The sequence below is a fragment of the Elephas maximus genome, chromosome X (assembly GCF_024166365.1).
Source record: "Elephas maximus indicus isolate mEleMax1 chromosome X, mEleMax1 primary haplotype, whole genome shotgun sequence".
Lineage (NCBI taxonomy): Eukaryota > Metazoa > Chordata > Mammalia > Proboscidea > Elephantidae > Elephas > Elephas maximus.
In genome coordinates this window covers 41,917,075-41,931,526 of record NC_064846.1, presented here as the reverse complement: position 1 = coordinate 41,931,526, position 14,452 = coordinate 41,917,075, and positions in this window count along the sequence as shown.

Genomic DNA, 14,452 nt, shown 5'->3' with positions numbered 1-14,452 from the left:
TTTTTTCTACAGTTCTTTCAGCTTGAGAAATGCTGAGCATGTTCTTCCCTTTTGGTTTTCTATCTCCAGCTCTTTGCACATGTCATTATAATGCTTTACTTTGTCTTCTCGAGCCGCCCTTTGAAATCTTCTGTTCAGCTCTTTTACTTCATCATTTCTTCCTTTTGCTTTAGCTACTCAACATTCAAGAGCAAGTCTCAGAATCTTTTCTGACATCCATTTGGTCTTTTATTTCTTCCTTATTTTTTTAAATGACCTCTTGCTTTCTTCATGTATGATGTCCTTGATGTCATGTACAACTTGTCAGGTCTTTGGTCATAAGTATTCAATGGCATCAAATCTATTCTTGAGATGGTCTCTATATTCAGGTGGGATATATTCAAGGTTGTACTTTGGATCTCGTGGACTTGTTCTAGTTTTCCTCAGTTTCTACTTGAACTTGCATATGAGCAATTGATGGTCTGTGCCACAGTCGGCCCCAGCCTAGTTCTGACTGATGATATTGAGTTTCTCCATCATCTCTTTCCACAGAGGTAGTCAATTTGATGGAATACACAAGAACCAAATCGACCACATCTCTGTCCCTTGCATGCAGGAGAGAATTCAACCACTGAATCACAAATATATACAATTAGCCAGTAGGTACTACACATTTTCCTTTCAAATGTGTCTCATATATTAATTCCTTTCTGTTTCCCCTTCCATTATCCAGCCTTCATCACCTCACCCTTAGATTGCTATAACAGACTTCTTCCTAGTTGACCTTCCTGACCTCAGTGTCATCCATTTTCAGATCTACTTTGTATATTTCTGTCAAAATAATCACCCATACACATTTTTTTTCATCGCCCAGGTCTTTTCATTCAGTGGACTAAATAGAAGAAAACCAATTCACTCTCACCTCAAGAACTAACAGTGGGCTACAAATAATCTGCTGAATCCAAACTCCTCTTCCTGACTTTTTTTTTTCTTCCTTCTGTCGCTAAAGAACTTTTCCAGCTTTATCACAGCCCTATACTGGAGCCCTGGTGGTGGCTGCTAACCAAAATTTTAGCAGTTCCAATCTACCAGCCGCTCCTTGGAATCCCTATGGGGCAGTTCTACTCTTTCCTATAGAGTCACTATGAGTTGGAATCGACTCAATGGTGACGGGTTTTATACTGTCTTCCACACACCCTACAGTTCTAACTTATTGGACTTCTTGACTCTTCCAAAGCACATCCTGTTTCATTCCATTGTCCATGTTGGTTCCACTACTTTGAGCAAACGTGTTCTCCCTTTAGCATTAAAATCCTAATACCATATTTTTCCCTCAAATAATGTGCCTACATAAATAATGCACCCACGCATATAACACACAGAAATGATGAAAGTAGGACCAACCTACCAGCTTCCTTATACTTCTCATTACAACAAAATTGTAGACAGGTTTCACACATGCGGTCACCCAGAGCCTCACTTTTCACCAATACCTGACCTATTGGTAGTGAAATTTTGTGTATTTGTATTGCCACCTCACGCCATTGATTAGCAATGCCCTCTTTACTGCTGGAAGTGGAGTCATCAACATCTTTAAGACTAACCAGACTTGAGAAAAAATTTAGAAAACTCATCCTTACAATTTTGTTTCTCTAGAACCACTCTTGATACCATATGTCTTAGGCTGGTTTTTCTAGAGAAGCAAAACCAGTACGGCATATAAATACGTATAGAGATTTGTATCAAGGAAATGGCTCATGCAGTTGTAGAGGTTGGAACATCCCAAGTCCGTGAGTCAGGATAGAGGCTTCTCCTGATTCACAAAGCCGCAGGGGCTGACAAATTCAACGTAGGCAGGTCAGAGAGCAGGGCTCTTGTTCACAGGCTGTGAAGATCAGTAAATCCCAAGATCAGCAGGCAAGATCACAGGTAAGCTGCTAGCTCATGTCTCAAGGACAGGAGGTCAGATGAACAAGAGCCAGCTGCAGGATCCAGTGCAAGCCTTGTCAGAATGTCCACTTATATTCAATGCAGGCCACACACCCAAGGAAATTTCCTTTCAACTGATTGGCTACTCACAGCAGATCCTATCAAGGGGGTGATCACATATCAAATCTCAACATGGAACTGATCGCAACATTATACAACTGCCAAAACACTGAGAATCGTGGCCCAGCCAAGTTGACACACAATCTTAACCATCACACAAGTTAAAATGTCACTTCTTCTCTTACCTAGGTCAAATTAATACTCACTGTGTGCCCCTTCTGTACCGTTTTTGTATTTTGTACTTAAAACATTCATTACTTTCTTTCTTTTATCATTCATAATAATGTGCATACCAAGACTGTAAACTCCATGAGGTCGGATCCTTACTGGTTCATTCTTATAACCATTGACACATCCAAACCAGTGCTTGGAATGTGCATGTGGTAGGCAAACCAAAACCAATTGCCATCGAGTAGATTCCAACACATAGGGACACTATATGACATAGTAGAACTGTACCATAGGGTTTCCAAGGCTGTAATCTTTACAGAAGCAGACTGTCACATCTTGGCAATTATTCTCTGAATTGACATGACCACATCTGCAGGCTCCTTTGCCACCCCATTCTCTATATTCCCATTCTTGGTCTATACTTTTTCAATAGTTAGTCAGACAGCTCTCTTTAAATAAAAGCCAGCTGGACACAGCCAGCGCTGATGAGAAGCTCCCAGCTTTGGCAGGAGCAACTTCTGGATGTCTGCCTGACTTCCAAGACTCACCACAATCTGGACTATCATATAGCCTTGTTTTTCAGTTTTTCTTGAGCATATGTCCTCCACGTCACATTATGTTAAATCCTGCAGCTCAGCCTTTGTTCACACTGTTGTTGTCCATGCCAGGAATTCTTTTCCCTTATTCTGATCAAATCCTCTTCAAACTTCAGACCCAGATTGTCTCACTTCATCCATGATGTCATCTTTAACTACTAGGGCCCAAGGTTATTTCTCCTATGTCTGAATTCCTTTGGTAGAGATACTGTAATACATTATGGTATTCTCAAATTCTTTCATGCATATGCCTTGTTTACCTCAGCAATAATATTGGCTCTTTGGAGCAAGTTTCATGTCTTAATCTCCTTTGGTATATTGCTGCTGATTATTAGGTAAATAAATCAGCAGAGCTATTTTCTTCCTCATTGCTAATTTCTCTTAAGTTGAAAATACTTAGATCCCACATCCTACTGTTGCCTATAAAATAAGTATATAAGCAGAATTAGGAGAAAACCTAATGATTGGCCAATATTCCTCAAAATGATAGATTTTTAAAAATCCATTTGGGTCTTTCGGGTAACTAAAGCAAAGTTTCTTTGTAGTCAGTCTAGCTGGCTGTCTTGCAATATGTTAAGGAAGTTGGGAGAAAAAGTGACTTAAAAATGGTTGCTTCTGTGGTTGTTTATGGAACATGGTTGAAAAAGGCCCCAATAAATCAAACTCGCTGTCAGGATTTTTTAAAATACAAGAGAAACAAGAAAGCCTAAATTCCTGTGATTAGATCATTCTGGGACTAAAATCTATGTGGATGATATTTGGACTCTCACTGGAGGTTTTAGTCCTTTGAAGCATTTAGGGGGCTGTTTACAAGATTGAATAACTAGACATGGTGTGACCCAGAGAGGTATGCACAAGCTCCATATGTGGCACAAGGAAGAAATGAAGGGCAGAGTTTAACGAAAGGCACAGTGTAGCTTAGGTTCTGTGTGAATTGCGCACTATATTTTCAGGATGTGCCAGGAGAGAGAGAGAGAAAAAAGAAAAAACAGAATTCAGAATTTCTCCTCTTCTATTTCCTTTTTTTAAAAGGTTGGTCACTTGTTCTAAGGGATCAGTTTCTTCTTAAGCATTTTAATATTTTTCTAACACAATGAACTGGTTAAATTAACTGCATTTGTCTGACTGGATTTTCCTACCATCGCATTAAAATCACTGTAATAAACTATGCTATGGACCATGTCAAAAGACAGATGAGATCAGACATTATATGGAGATCTGGTTTGCTTCCTACAGTCACCCATTTCTATATTTTTTATATTAATGAGGATAAAAAGTTACATTCTTTCTTTGTTGTCTGTTTTGTCTTTTCCAGCTGCCACAGCATATGAATTATTCTATGACCAAAGTTTCCCCTGAAAGCCTTTAACCCTCACCAGTCATTAGCTAATGCTTTACCAGGTCATTCCAGTCATTTTCTTACGGCCCACCAATGGTATTTGACTAGAAATGCCCCCCCAATTTAATAGAGCCCTCTAGTTTAAAAAAGAAAACACGTAGAAACTATGCTCTCCTAGAAACTTTTGTGTGAATGTTTATAGCAGCATTATTCATAATAACCAAAAAATGGAAATAACCCAGACGTCCATCAATTGATAAATGGATAACAAAATGTGGTATATCCATACAATGGAAAGTTATTTGGCACTACAAAGGAATGGAGTATTGATGCATGCTACAACATGGGAGGACCTTGAAAACACTCTGCAAAGTGAAAGAAGCCAGACACATTTACATGAAAGCTCCAGAATAGATAGATCCATTGATATAGAAAGGAGATTAGTGATTGCCAAAGGCTGGCTGGAGGGAAAGAGGTGAGTGAGGAGTGACTGCTCATGGGTTTCTTTTGGGGGTGATAAAATGTACTAAAGTTAGATTGTGCTGATAGTTGCCCAACTGTGTAACTATACTAAAAGAGATTGAATTGTACATTTTAAATAGATAATTATATGGTATGTGACTTATATCTCAATTTGTATAAAAAAAAACTTGTTGATAGGTACTGTCAAGTTGCTTCCAACTCAAAGTGACCCTGGGCAAGACACTGCCCAGTCCCTATGTACAACAGAATGAAACACTGTTCCTTGGTCCCGTGCTACCCTCACAGTTGTTGCTATGCTTGAGTCCATTGTTTCAACCACTGTGTCAATCCATCTTGCCAAGGGTCTTCCGCTTTTTCACTGACTCTCTGCTTTACCAAGCATGATGTTCTTCTCCAGGGACTGGTCCCTCCTGACAACACATCCAAAGTATGTGAGATGAAGTCTTGCCATCCTTGCTTCTACGAAACATTCTGGCTCTACTTCCTCCAAGACAGATTTGTTCTTTCTTCTGGCAGTCCATGGTATATTCAGTATTTTTCACCAACATCATAACCACTTAACCCCCTTTTTAACATAACCACTTTTTTAACATAACCACTTAGAACCCCCTTTTTAAGAACAGAGCGAGATCCCAATTTCGAATACGGGTTCTGCAGCAGAATCTTCGGGGATGGGCCCTGGAACATGCATTATAACAGATTCCTTGGATGATTGCTATGCAGAACAAAAGTTTGAGGATCACTGACTTCAAGATACAAACCTTACACTATCTCCATAAGATATAACTTCAGATGTCTCCACTCAGGGAGAGGTTGTAGGTACTCTGAAGAGAGTAATACTTAAATTTCATTGTTGTTGTTTGAATGTTTAAGGTTTTGGCAGATTTTTCTTCATATATCAACTTTCAGATAAGGTTTCTTTTGTTACTCTTGGGAAACGGTGAAAATACAAGAACCACTAACTCTCTGTTCCCAGTTAATGCAAGTAAGAGAATTGCTATCACTCTTACTTCTGAAGGCATTAGTAGAAAATTAGATCAGGTCATTCTTCCTCATAAAGCTAAGGGGAGAAGAACAAGATTCAGCATCATATAGTAAGTTAGAAATGTGAATGAAGTTAAAACTTATTATTCTCTATCTTGAGTAGCATTTGTTCAGCTGTCGTCAAGGTTTTAAATTATACATCAATCTGTGGTACTGATTTCCTGAAAGGCATGGGACAGTAACAATATGCTACATTCTAGCTCTATAAAGAAAGGTCTCTTTTTCTACACCATTTTAGGGATTAAAGCTCTCCCTCATATTACCCTTACCCAAAAGGAGGAAAAACAAAAGATAAATTCTATATAATATTCAAAGTAGTGGACCAACCAGTAATATTAGGATATAGAGGATGATTGTGTCCTTTGGACATCATTATGGACAAATCCTTATTTACTCAGCAATTCCCGCTTATCCCGGTGATCTCGATACCAGGAATAACTGAACAAAGTAGATTGACATTTGATGAGTAACTGACAATGGGTTGATCTTCATAATCATATAGAACCAATTTAGGGAAGTATGTAACTATAGCATGAATTTATAAATCTTTTATATGTTTCATATTGATTGTGTTATTGTGCTATGGTCTATCTAATAATTCATAAAGTAAAAAATATTAGGTCACTCCATCAATTTTTTTCAAATATAAAAATGACATATGCAGAGGGCGAGTTTAGAAAGTTTTACTCACATATGGAAAAACCATGTATTTTCTTATTTCCTGAAAATCTAAACTAAATATATGAAATGAAAATAAAACCTGATTTTTCACACAGGAAATATTGGAAGTAGCTAATGTTTGTATAGTCAACAAAATCCAATAAATATTCATTGATCACTTCCGGAGTGCCAGGAAATATATTAGGCATCATGATATTAGATGAATAAGATATGGTTCCTGACCTTGAGCAGTTCATAGAGGAAGCGTGAAGCATTACTTATTTATAACCTTTATCTGTGATAATAGACAATTAATTCTAGGTACTGAAAATGAAATATTAGGTTAGGTATTTGAATTTGGCAAAATGAAAAGCTAAAAATCTTATCTTTTCATAAAAGTCACAATGATATAAAGGAAATGATAATACCGTGAAATTTCAAATGCTATGTGGTAAAATAATGTTGATTCTTGGATCAGCTATTTCCTATGATTTGTAAGAGGCTGAACATGTAGTTTGGGACATGTATTATTACTCTTAGAGAGTTCTGGACATTTCCTAAATTTTCATGAGTTTAAATTTATAGTCTTAGCACTTTATTATTAGTGTTAGACATTTAAATACTGAGGCCTGAAAAAAGGAAAATACCAACAAATCTTAAAAGTCCTTAATAATGTTCAAATTTCAGTAATCCAAGAAGTGTCTACCGAAAATAGGATTGGTTGAGAAAATTTTTATATCCTTGAGGATCTATTGCTGGCTTACTGGAAATAATTTTTGTAGATTATGCTCCTCTTTGCTTCGTGAATGGAATTTTGGATATGGCAGATCCCATTGACTGTCTTTCCCAGTAAATCTTGCAGGTTCCAGACTGAAGTTTCTTTCACCAGCACTCTTTTCTCTCCTCCCTATATAACTGAAGTTTTTAAAACCTGTTATTGGATTTAAGTGAATTTATAGTTATTCTCACATGCATTAAAAAAAAAAAAGGAGCCCTGACGGTGCAACGGTTAAGTGCTCGGTTGCTAACGTAACCGAAACATTGGCAGTTCGAACACACTCAATGGCTGCACGTGACAAAGACGTGGTTATCTGATCCTGTAAAAGACCACACCCACGAAAGCCCTAGAGGGCAGTGCCGCCATGTTACCTGGGGTCACTGCAAGTCTGAACAGACTCGGCGACACATGGCAATAGCAAGCACTGTAAAAAGCAGCCTCCTGGAGGCTCCTTTTTGGCTTTTCCTTGCTAGTAGTAAAGGAGGACAGGACAAAAAAGGCTTCCTGAACCTACTCGGTTCCAGAAATCTATCATGGTATCAGAGGGGGAAACATACATTTAAGACTGCCACCAATGAAATATGAAACTGGTCATAATTAAGATGACTAGTGGAACTTACTTCCTTAAAGAAAAACTACATGGAAAGGAAAAGTTAGTCAAGGAAAATAAATCACATGCCAACATTTGTCATTTTGAGGCTTAAAGTAAATACCACAATATAATCTTCTATTTCCTCAAAAACGTTTTAGAATACAGACAACACGACTATTTTTTTAATTTAATATTATCATGGTAAAAATGTATATAACAAAAATTTGCCATTTTAATCACTTTAAGTGTACAATACAGTGACATTACTTTCACCACATTGTGCAACCATCACCTCTATCCATTTCCAAAACCCCAAAGAGAAACTCAGTACCTCTTCAGCTATAATTCCCATTCCTTTCCTCCCCAAAGCCTCAGTAACCACTAACAAACTTTTGTCTCTATGTATTTACCTATTCTGGGTATTTCATAGAAGCGGGATCAGACAATATTTGGCCTTTAGTTTCTGACTTATTTCAGTTAGCATCATGTTTTCAAGATTCATCCATGTCCTAACATGTCTCAGAATTTCATTTCTCTTTATGGCTGAATAATATCCCATTGTATGTGTGTACTGCATTTTGTTTATCCATTCATCTGTGGATGGACACTTGGGTTGTTTCCACCTTCTGGCTACTGTGAACAATGCTTCATGAACATCGGTGTACACGTATCTCTTTGAGTTCCTACTTTCCACTCTCTTGAGTATATACCTAGGAGACAAATTTCTGGGTAATATGGTAATTCTATATTTAAATTTTGAGGAACCCTGACTAATTTCTGAAAAACAAAATTCTATTTCCAGCTACTCATCTGCTTTTAAAAAACCAAACATGTCCATTTCTTTTATCTACCTAATCCAAGGATTCTCAATCTCAACATATTTTGGACCAAATAATTTGGGGGTGGGAGAGGTTGAAGGGTTATCCTGTGCATTATAGGACATTTACCATGATCCTTGGCCTCTACCAAATAGATACTAGAAGCACCACAACTCTTCCCACAGATGTGACAACTAAAAAAGCCTCCAGACATTACCAAATGTCCCATGGGGAGCAGGGGAGAGGGCAAAATTGATCTCCATTAAAAACCACTGGCCTAATCTAGGGCGTATGCTACTTCTAAGACAATGTCTGTATCATCTGGTACCAAAAAACCAAAAACTCATTGCTGTTGAGTTGATTCCAACTCATAGCAACCCTACGGGACAGACTAGAACTGCCCCACAGGGCTTCCAAGAAGCAGCTGGTGGATTTGAATTGCCAACCTTTGGGTTAGCAGCCGAGTTCTTTAAACACTGCACCACCAGGGCCCCATTGCAAATTCCTCTCTGCTATGCTTTTCACAAGCACTCTGGTGGTGCAGTGGTTAAGTGATCGGCTGCCAACCAAAAGGTCGGTTGTTCAAATTCGCCAGCCACTCCTCGGAAACCCTACGGGGCAGCTCTACCCTGTCCTATAGGTTCGCTATGAGTTGGAATCGACTAGACGGCAATGGGGTATGGTTTTCACAAGGAGCCTTGGTCGCACAATGGTTAATCTCTTGGCTGTTCAAACCCTCGAGCTGCTCCATGGGAGAAAGATACGGCAGCCTGCTTCTGTAAAGATTACAGCCTTGGAAATCCTGTGGGGCAGTTCTACTCTATCCTATAGGGTCACCATGAGTCGGAATCAACTCCACAGCAAAAGGTTGGGTTTTGGATGGTTTTTACTTCTATCGGAACTGAGTGCAACTTCTTAAAGAATTAAACATGGTCTGGTCATAATTATTGTGCTGTGAGTTTTCAGTATATCAGTGCCCTTTGTACACTAAACCAGGGCTGGCAAACGTTTTCTAAAAAGAGCCAGATAGTAAATATTTGAGGATTTGCAGGCCGTATGGTCTCTGTCATGAGGACTCATCTCTGCCATTGTAGCATTAAAGCAGCCACATTGCTGTTCCTGTTAGGTGCCATAGAGTCGGTTCCAACTCATAGTGACCCTATGCACAACAGAACGAAACACTACCCGATCGTGCGCCATCCACACAGTCATTGTTATGCTTGAGCTCATTGTTGCAGCCACTGTGTCAATCTACCTCGTTGAGGGTCTTCCTCTTTTCCACTGACCCTGTACAAAGCAGCCATAGACAACATGTAAACAAATGAGCATGGCCCTATTCCAACAAACCTTTATTTATGGACTCCGAAATGCAAATTCCATATAATTTTCATGAGCCATAAAATATTGTTCTTTTGATATTTCCAACCATCTAAAAATGTAAAAATCAGTCTTAGCTCCCAAGCCATACAAAAACAGGCAGTGAGCTGCAGTTTGCAACTCATATATTAAGCAAAAAGTAATGGTGATTTATTTAGCGAACAGAGATCTGCCTAGTTCTGCCTTAGCAGGCCTCCAATACCACAATTAGGGCATTTGCATACTACTGGTAGGATTACCCTTGCTCGAAACTCTAGCAAAAATCAGAACACAGACAGGGAAAATATTAAAAAACTACCTAGTATAAAATTTAAATTACGTATATGCGTAAAGAACTACCTATTGTACAGAGCTCTGGGTTGCTTTGTACAGTCAGTCTGTTTGATCATCCTACTGTATCTCTGCAACCTTTTTTGGAAATTGAGTCCTTATGTGGTTGTTATTGATAAAGCCACAGACTTACACCCCAAAGGAAAACCAAATCCGTTGCCGTCGAGTTGATTAAGATTCATAGAGACCCTATAGGACAGAGTAGAGCTGCCCCATATGGTTTCCAAGGAGCAGCTGGTGGACTTCCTCTGCTGACCTTTTGCTTAGCAGCTAAACGTGTAACCGCTGAGATACCAGCGCCCCAAGTTACATCCCAGGTCCTGCAACTGTATTTTTATGTCTAAGTTTCTGCTTGGCACCCAGTTCCAGCAGGACGGAAGTCTTGTCATCACTCACTACCCAAAATGCTCCTGGAGACAGGAATGTTGAATATGAACCCTAGCACCTATGGCGGGGTTCATGTGATTTGCTGCCTGATGTCACCTCTCTACCTGCCTGAATCATCCGCCTATGGTTGGTCCAGTTCTAGGCCTTGCTAACCCAGCCAATCCCACCAAGCCTGACTGAGGCAGTTAGCATCATATGGACGGAGAGACGTGGGAAAAGAAGAGAGAAAATAATAAACATCCAAAGACTGTCTTTGAGTATCTTTCACTATAACCAAAAAGCAAGATGTCACAATCTCTTTGTCTTGTTCTATCCTTTAAGAAGCACAAGTGTTGAGAACTGAAATTCTTCCTGCCCAGTGGCTGCTGACACTGAAGGAAAAATTACACACAACAAAACTCTCAGTAATTGCATCACGATGCAGTGAAATATTTTTTAGTTTTGTCTTTACAAATCCTAATTTTCAAGCCTCTGAGTTCGTTTTTCATGGTTTTGGTCATTCTTGATTAATAAAGGCTGTTGCAGATTTTAATGAAATATGCAAAATGATTCAATCCTTTTTTAATTTTCTTGTACACATAAGGAGTTCTATCCTACAATAGCTAGCTGTCCCCATTTTCCAAGCTTTATCAAGATGAAGCTATACATAAAATTATAAAGTAGCTTACCCTACATTTTAACATTTCATCACTATATAATACATTCTTTGCAAAGGCAATCAGAAAAAACTGTACCGATAGCTCCCTATTTTGAGTTCACATATTTTCTGGGATGAAATCTGGGATGGTGTATTTCTGACCTAAGTGCTGTACCTGGCCTTTCATTAAGGGGAAAATAGGTCATCTGTTCTGCGCCAAGATTTTCAAAGGGGATTAGTTGTGGAAAATATGCACTGTCTGAAATTCAGTGACACTCGAGGACGGAGATAGCATGACATTGGGTTTTAGAATGTTCATTATTAAATTAGAGACCTAACTTGAATATCATTCTGAAAATCAGATATCTGGACAATGGATCATACTTTTGATTTCCAAGTAGAAGTATGAATTTACAGCCACGTGTTACTCACCACAATCATGACAAACCTATATGCTGCCATTGAATTGGCTCTTTTTGATTTTCTTTGATTATGTTTTTTCAGCTATCTTGTTTGGCACAAACTAACAGATTGACACTCGGTAACTACCTTAAGTTTTTTGTTGTAGAAATATTACATCAGAGCAAAACGTATGAACTCCTCACTGAATATATTTGACACAAATGGAAAATGAGTCTCATTATTTTATTCCCAGGAGCCAGACAATTCTTAATGAGTGAGCAAAGGAAAAGTACCTTTAATCACAAAAGAAAGAAGATCTTATTCTAACCAAACTCACTGACCACCATCAGTCTGGTCAGTGCCAGAAGGATCTCCTGCCCACTATTTTCTTGACTCAGTTCTTTTTTACTCTTGACAATTTGTGGCTAAGAGATCAGGGTCCATCTCTATCACATAAATACACAAAGGAAGTGAAAACCACGTTCTAAATTCTAGCTTTTAGGAAGAACCTCATGGGTTTCTTACACAATTTAAGAAGAAATAGGAAAAGTAGCAGTTTGAATGAGTGATTTATGTAAATACCAAATTCATCAAACTGTACACTTAAAATAGGTGCATTTTATTGTATATAAATTGTTGTTGTTGTTGTTAGGTGCCATCGAGTCGACTCCAACTCATGGTGACCCTATGCACAACAGAACGAAACAACGCCCGGTCCTGCACCATCCTGACAATTGTTGTTATGCTTGAGCCCATTGTTGCAGCCACTGTGTCAATCCACCTCATTGAGGGTCTTCCTCTTTTTCGCTGACCCTGTACTTTGCCAAGCATGATGTCCTTCTCCAGGGACTGACCCCTCCTGACAACATGTCCAAAGTATGTAAGACGCAGTCTGGCCATCCTTGCTTCTAAGGAGCCTTCTGGTTGTACTTCTTCTAAGACAGATTTGTTCGTTCTTTTGGCGGTCCGTGGTATATTCAATATTCTTCGCCAACGCCACAATTCAAAGGCAGCAATTCTTCTTCGGTCTTCCTTATTCATTGTCCAGCTTTCACATGCATATGAAAATACCATGGCTTGGGTCAGGTGCACCTTAGGCTTCAAGGTGACATCTTTGCTCTTTAGCACTTTAAAGAGGTCCTTTGCAGCGGATTTACCCAATGCAATGCATCTTTTGATTTCTTGACTGCTGCTTCCATGGCTGTTGATTGTGGATCCAAGTAAAATGAAATCCCTGACTGTATATAAATTAAATCTTCTTAAAGCTCAAGGGGAAAAAAAGTGGGCAGCATCGTTCTTAAAAACAATCTTAGGTTAAGGTACAAGGAAAAAAAAAAGAATTGTTTGGATGAGTTAATCAAATTCCCACTTCTAGCATAGCCAATTGACTCTTTGGGAGATTCTTCATCTCTAGTACCCTGGTTTCATCCAAGGCACACATTGAAGTACAGGCTTTTTCCCTTTTTTAATATTTTTATGCTGTGAAATCCAATAGCTTATATTATTACCAAGAAACTCAATGCTCTGTGTCTGGTCACTAAGCCATGGAAGTTTACAGTCATTTGGCACATGTATTTTTAAAATCATGGAATGTTATCAAATATCCCCAAATCATTTGACACTTACACGTGTCTTTGTTTCTTTGAACTCTTTGAGTACAAAGAGCTTTTTGATCATTACTTATTTATTTCCAGCTTCTGCACAGGAGTTCAACATGATATCAAGAGCTCCTTTACATAGGGGAACTTGGAGACTTAGGAAGTGCTTTCAACACCATTAACTCATGGGAAAATATACAGACCAAGGTGAACCAAAGAAAATGTTAATCTAACCACCTCCCAGCTTTGACACTAGTTTCATTGGGATCATTGGTTTAAAACCGTATCTGTGGATCTCTGTTCACTGCTTAGAATGACAACAAGGGAACAAAAGTCTTTTCCTTTATTCAGCCTGGAGAATAAGAACGTTTTCTTCTCACATTCCAATTTAGAACTAAAAGGCTTTTGCTTAACCTCATTTGTCTCACATCTGTACCTTCTTTCTCCAGTACTGAAAATACCAGTGAGATGGAAGCAGCACGTAGGGTCCTGACAGAGTTTATTTAGATGGGAGAAACTAGAGTATATTTAAATACTGATGAGAAGGAGCCAGAAGACCAGGAGAAGTTGATAAAGGAGAGTAGGAGACAAGAACATGAGTACAGGAATCATGTAAAGTCTTTGTCATTTGCATGGTCCCCTTCCCTGGATTCTTTGGGAATGCACGTTTTCCCCTATTTTGATCTAGTCATGTCCATTTAGGCTCAGGAGAGGCGTCATATGTCAATTCTCTGTTGTGCGTGGCAGTGGCAGATTTAGGAATAGAACTGGCCTGGATTCTCAAGCCAATATTCTTTCCCCACACCATGCTGTTGTTGGTGGTGTTTTTTTTTTTAATTACCTTCATTATTTTTTGATTGCTGATTAACAATTTTCTCTGCAGTTCAGTACATTTTGTCTAACAGTTTAATTTGAAGCTGGTTTCTACATATGAAATCTGAGGGACAGGGTCTTCCTTGCCCAGGTCTCTGAAACAGTCCTCCTGCTCTCAGTATCACCCTATGTCCCTTTCGGCACCACTAATTCACAGGAAAATACAGAGAAATCCAAGGATAATGCTAATATGGTCAGCTCTACCTGCCAACTTTGCCACTGCTTTCATTGGTATCAGTGGTTTAAAACCATTTCTGTGGCTCCTTGTTCACTGCTTGGAACTATGACTAAGGAGCAGGCAGCCTTTTCCTTTATTGTGCCGATTTATGTATTTTTACA